Source organism: Pezoporus wallicus, unplaced genomic scaffold (genome assembly GCF_028554395.1).
Source record: "Pezoporus wallicus isolate ANWC-B61680 ecotype Strahan unplaced genomic scaffold, APGP_CSIRO_Pwel_v1 contig_14703, whole genome shotgun sequence".
NCBI classification, from domain to species: Eukaryota; Metazoa; Chordata; class Aves; order Psittaciformes; family Psittacidae; genus Pezoporus; species Pezoporus wallicus.
In genome coordinates this window covers 555,930-562,136 of record NW_026635616.1, presented here as the reverse complement: position 1 = coordinate 562,136, position 6,207 = coordinate 555,930, and the positions used below count along the sequence as shown (strand labels likewise).

The window sequence follows — 6,207 nt, the reverse complement described above, 5'->3', positions numbered from 1 at the left end:
GATTTAAAGCTCTCTTGCCATACATGCTTAGGCACTGCGAATTGCTTAAATAGCCTAGGCTACAGTCTGCCCCAGAAGTCCTTCATAAAGCCCCTTCCCAATTCTCCAAGGCTTTGTACATTGAATATTTGCTTATACTGGTGCAGAGCAGGCATAAAATACTGCCAAATCCAGATTTCCCATTGAGTTTGGGGCCTGAACCAAATCCCATTGATTTCTGCGGGAGGATTTCTATTAACTTGAATGGGCATTGAATCAAACCTAAATTGGCAGTGCTCTGCAGCCATTTGGCATAGTGTAGTTGTCTGCATAAGGTGGAGAATCGGGTCCAAAGACACTAAGAAATGCTTTAATTAAGAGTTTTACTGAGGAGAGCGAGATTTTCCATCATTAATCCGATAAACTGAATTTGCTCTATACTTTTAATGGCAAAGGGTCAGGTTTTCAAGGACGCCTGGACTGAAGACGAAGCCGAGTGCTTATGGGGTTTTAAGAAATGTTTAAAGGCAAATCAGGCGTTGAGGAGTCTTTCCAATCAACAGGTCTGTCCAGTTACTTACACCCTTTGAAAATCCTACTTGTATGTTGGGTAGCCTTATAAATCCAGTCATAAGAAACCTGTCCCCCGTGGCCCCTCCTCATAGACGAAAACCGTCACCTCTGTCAGATGCAGCCACTCATCCGCAGTCCCTCGTGGTCAGAGGTGACAAAGGCCTTTATAAAGCAGACACAAGGGGCCCTGGAAATGTTATTTCCAACCCCTGCTGGGGAAGTTGGTGGCTAGCACAGCTTCCGCTCCAGAAGCGGACCTGAACCTACACAGACCAGCATCCGGTCAGCAAGAACAGTCTCAAAACTTCTTTGTTACCACTTCCCCATCAGCTCCGAGGTCCGGCATCATTTCCTATGTTGTTGCTGACCCTCTCGGGCACCTTCCTCCACTGCTTGATCTTTAGAAACAGCCACATTCATTATCTCTGCATGTCCCTTTACTGCAGAACAAGGGAAGATTCAGGAGCTGGCCCTTCTGATGGATCCTTTGGCTTCTTGGCTGGAGTGTTTTGCCTAGTTATTATTTTGAATTTGGACTTGAGTGCTTGGCGTAATCTTTTTCTGGAGAGCACGGGGAGATTGGTCACGAGACATGAAAGAGACATGTCTGCTCCAAAATCCCAGAGGACAAGAGAGGAAAGATGGGCGCAGCACTGTCACGCTGGGACGCCTTCCCCTGAAGGGCAGCAAGGGAAGAGATCCAGAGGGGTCGATCCTAGAGAGGGAAGGAAAGCAAAGAGAAAGTGAAAGTGCTGTTCAAGCCGAGCCCTGAAAACGAAATAGAGGCCTGTGGAATGTCTCCTCCGACCCCTGGCAGCCATTCTTGTTCTGCCTGAATCAGTCAGCCAGGTCACATGCTGCTGGGCCGAAGGAGCATACCTCCAAGCTGACGTGCCTCTCCCAGCAGACATCAGGATGGGCTTGGCTGGAAGCCTGTGGGATTGCTGCGGCCACCTGATTTCCTCACCCCCCCACACTAACCTCTTCCTCCCCATGACTAACTGTGCTGTGCCTCCTCCTCCATGGTCCCTCACCCCGTGCACTTTCATGCACCAAAGAAACTTGCTAGGTTGCACCACTTACTCCTGGGATGAGTACCAGGTAAAGAGAGAGGAGTGCAGCAGGGAACACAACTCTTGCAAAGCAAGGAAGGGGAGAAACTCCAGCCTGGCACTGGCAGGCACTGCAACAGCTCCTTCTGATAAAAACCCTGTCTCTGGGTTGGAAAACGTGCCCTAAAAAACACAGACTGAAGTTGATGAAAAGCTGTTTGCTACCAACAGTAAGGCCTCAGGTACACTCATGCCCAGGCTGGGGAGTCAGCAGGCCAGGCGATACCAGAGCTGCTTCAGATCCAAGCTTCATGTCTTGGAGTCCCACTCTAATGCCAAGCTGTGCCCAGCGGCATTCCTGGATGGAAGCAGGAATGGCACTGCCGCACAGTGTATTTTTCATTTTCTTTTGCTGACATCCACAAAACTGCTCCCAGCTTTGGGCTGTGGCCCTCGTTCTGCACCATACCAGTCTGATGCTGGTGCTGCTTCACTGAGGACCAGCTTTGAGTCTCATCTTCCCCGGGGCGAGCAAGAGGGGGAATGGGCCTACGGTTTTATTTGTTGCTTACTCCAAAAAGAATCATCTAATTAAAAATCACTGGAAACCACATGCATTTGCAGAAATGGCTCCACTTCAGAGGAATCTCTCGAGGCAAATAAGTGAGTAATTTTTCAAGGGTTTAGACGTTTATGAAAATAGCCTCTATAGTTATACTCGCTCGGATAAAATTACAAGTGTTTTCAATCCTCATACTTTGGGTCATAAGTTGATCCTCAGCTGGGGGCCAGGGAGGAATTTCCTCCCAGAGGATATTATTGTTCTGTGAGGTTCTCAGGGGAGATTCACATCCTCCAGAGGATCTGGCAATCGCCATTGCATCAAAAAAAGATCCTGCTCAGATCGAGCCAGTGCTCTGCCCTGCCCTGCCTCTCCTGTCTCTATGCTTTTAACTAACCGGTTGCGACGCACCCTTACCTAACAGCTCACCCCGGCCTAACGCACCGGGCAGCCCCAGTGGCGGGGAGCTGCCGCACGTGGGGAGGGAGCCGGAGGGGTGGGAAGGCATCCTGCACCGCGGGGGCCAGCGGCGGGACGGGCGCGGGCACAGCCCCGCTCCTTCTGGGAAGCGCCGTGATCACCGCAGCACCGCCCCGCCCCGCCCGCGGGATCAGCCAATCACCGCCGGGATATTTGCATACAGGCCCGGGCGGTTCTGGTCCCGCAGCAGGGTCCGCAGCCGGCTGCGGCCTCCTCTCCCCCTCCAGCAGCCGCTACCGGGCACCGCGGCGGCTCCGCAGGGGAGCACCGGCGAGAAGGGTCCCCGGGCAGAGAGGCCCTCGCCCTGTCCTTGCGGTGAGGACAGGACGCGGCTTCATGTAGGGAGCGTTCGCGGTTTGCAAGTTGCCCGGATGACCCTCAGTGGTCTGGGGTGCAGGCTTCAAACCTGTAGCTGTCTAGCGACAGAGTGGTTCAATTCCACCTTTCGGGCGGGCCGCCGGAGATCCAGCCCCTTCACAATGCCTTTTACACCCCAGCGTCGGTCGGGTTCCAGCATCCGGCATAGCCCGAATGCTCACCTGGGAATCAAAAGGCATCTGCCACTGCACCGTTATCCCTTGTCACGGTGCAGGGACACTGGCCCTAAAGAACACATCCTAGGCACAACAGGGAGGTCCCATCCACTCATATTCCACCGGGCTGGCAAACAAGTGTTTTTCCTTTCCATTTGTTATTGCCATCCCCTCAGAGCACAGGACTGGACTGATGAAGTGGCAGTGTGCTGGCACAGCTGAGGGAAGAGAAATCACCCAAGGGTGCCTGGGGGAGATTTGGATTTTAATTGGATTCTGCTAAGCAGTTCTTTGTTATGGTGTCACGCATCCTACAAGAACGAAAACGAAGTAAATAACAGAAGTCATTCTCTAGATCTGCTCCATATTGATGATAACCCATCTCCCACCCACACTACAACAAAGATGCTTCACTTCAGCAGCAAGCACGGGTGCTAATAATGTCACCCAGCCCCACGAAAAATAAAGGTTAGCATGAAGCTAAAAACCATATTCTTCAAGCAGAAGGCATTTATTTTGTGATACCCTATTGCGATGACTCCAGCAGATGATTTGTGGAGCCTCTAGCTAGGATGAGACCCAACCAGCCCCACTGCAAGGGAGAGTGAGGATTTGAAGGGCATTTCCTTGGCACCTCCTGGTCCCACAGGCAGGAAGGGTGATTCTGCCTGGTGAATCCCCCGGAGGGCAGGGAGGAATACTGAGTGAAATACCGGGTCCCCGGTGATCCTGGGTGCCTTCTGGGGTGTGCACTGCCATCAGGAGTCAAGTAGGTAAGCACCCCTGGGGAGGTAAGCTGGAATGACTGTGCTTCCTGTACATCAATGACTCACTCAGGGAAGCACCGGCAAAAGAAGGGAAGGGCAGCAAGGACCCGGACACCCCTCCTGATGGCCGCTGCTGCTTCCAGCCCACAGATTGCCCCATTCAATGTGAGAGGCGCAGCCCTAGTGCCAGCAAGGCCCGCTGCTCGGGAATACACTGCTCCGTTATGGGAAATCTCAGGGGAAAACCCCTCTGTGGCTCAATCCAGTGTTTTTACGGCCTTGCAGGGGACGTGCGTGCGCTCTCCCCAGCGCAGCAGGGAGTGCTCCAAGCCCTAGATGGCTATCTCTGTGCTCCGTGCCGCTCCGTTTACCAGCCAGCCTCCTCTGCCTATAATGAACTTTCTATGTGGAATTTCTCTGCGGCCTCAGAAACTGGTATCCGCACCGCAGCTTGGCTGGGGGCTTTTGTTTGTGGCGGGGGGGGAGCACTGGAAAGGCCTTTGCCCAGTAGTGGGCAGCTGAGGACGTTAACATTGGATGTCAGTTACCGAGTCGAACATAATACGGCTCTTTCATGTGGTGTTTATAACTGAACATGCTGTTTTGTGTCAGCCTGGTGTTTTTTTCTCTTCCAAGAAGTAGTTTTGGATTAAATTATGACAATTACATTCTTATATTCACCCCCCTCGCCAACCCCCACCCTTGCCCTGCGTGCACATAAACACAAATGGGAATTATGTGCTCTGAGCGCGATTTGAACTATACAGCCTGGGATCTGTGCCTGGCATTGAGTTCACTTTTTTCCCTCCAGAACAAAAAGGCCACATCCACTCTGAACTCTTTCATCGCCTTAGGATAAAGTAGGATGGTCAGATTGTTGGGGTGGGTGATACTGTCCCACAGGGAGTTCATGGGGAAAAGAGACTTTCAAGAGCATGAGACAGGAGGCTGGGGCACCGTAGCAGGGGAGGTTGTAGTAAGCAGCATGGGGGGCTAGGTTTGTGAAATCCAGTGTGAATCCCTACTCCGAGCTGCTTACACCCCCTGGCTGGCTCACGTACCTGGGCAGACAGCAGGAAGTGATCCCATCCTTTGGGGCTGTGTGCCCTTTAGGATGTGGCTGAATGTAGGGAAACATAGGGTTTCACGAGGACAGGAGACACCACAAGGCTGCTCTTGCAGCCTTTAGCCGACACCGTAGGTGGGACAAGGCTTAGGAAACAGGGCACCCTCTATTTTGGTGCTGTTCTTTAATCACTAGCTGGAGAAGAGCACCAGTGCGGAGTCCCGTGTAGATGATCTGCCTGTAGGAGGGACATTTTGCACAATGCTATCCATGTCTTGCCTGAGTTGGCTTTGTTTGGAGTCACTCATTAGTCAGGCAAAGCTTTCAGCGTTTGAACCTGCATGTCACTTTCTTCCCTGACAAAGGGCCAAGCTAAGAGGAGCCAAAGGCTTCACCACTGGTTAGAAGGCAAGCCGGGGGTTACTCAGGGCCAAGACGCACGAGATCCTGGCTCCTCAGCAAACGTAATCTGCCTCCTGTTGTTTTCCCCATGGAGTCACGGCGGGGTGAGGAGGATGTGCTGGTGACAGATGGCTGACGCGACTCGCTAAGTGCTGAGGGTGACTGGGCTGTGACTCAGCAAGTGTTTGGTTTCAAGAGCTTGGGAGCACGTGCTTTTGCACTGGCAACGGTGGCCCTCGCTGGCTCTCCTGGAGGACTGGGCATGGGCTGTCATCTGAAGCCTGTGCCTGGTGTTCTCCACAGGAGGAAAGCAGGCACACGTGGCCCATTGAAGCAGAAAGTCAAGCTCCTGATTACTGTTTACATTGGTAAAGGAGAATGTTTGAGTGTGTATAAACGTATGACCTGCCAGTGGTGCTCAGGTGTCCTACTGGCCTTCAGAAAGGAAACCATTCAATATCCTGGCCTAAAATAATGACCAGCTTGCTTGGAGGGAGTAGGACTCGGAAAACTTCTTTTGCAGTCGAGTCACTAGAGGGGGACAAAGACCTAGTCTGGGTACACATCACTCTACCAGCTCCCCCGGTGCAGCGGTGGGAGACACCTTGGAAGAGCAGAGATGGCCCTTGTCTACTTCAGACTTGAAGGTGTCCAAGTGCTGCGACAGCTTTCTGGATGCTGAGAACCAGCAATGTATCGGGGAAATAAAGCCACTCCGCTCCCCCAGAAGCAGGTTAGCACGTGCACGTTCATGAGTAGTTGAGCAGCCTTTATGTTGGCTCTTCCAGCATAT

The 6,207-nt window shown here is 52.5% G+C and overlaps 1 non-coding gene across 1 annotated transcript; it reads left to right on the top strand.

The window, feature by feature from the left end:
- Positions 1 to 3,011: 3,011 nt before the first annotated feature.
- On the top strand, positions 3,012 to 3,098 carry TRNASTOP-UCA (transfer RNA opal suppressor (anticodon UCA)). The gene has a single exon. It is a non-coding gene; the product is annotated as a tRNA-Sec (tRNA).
- Positions 3,099 to 6,207: the final 3,109 nt, after the last annotated feature.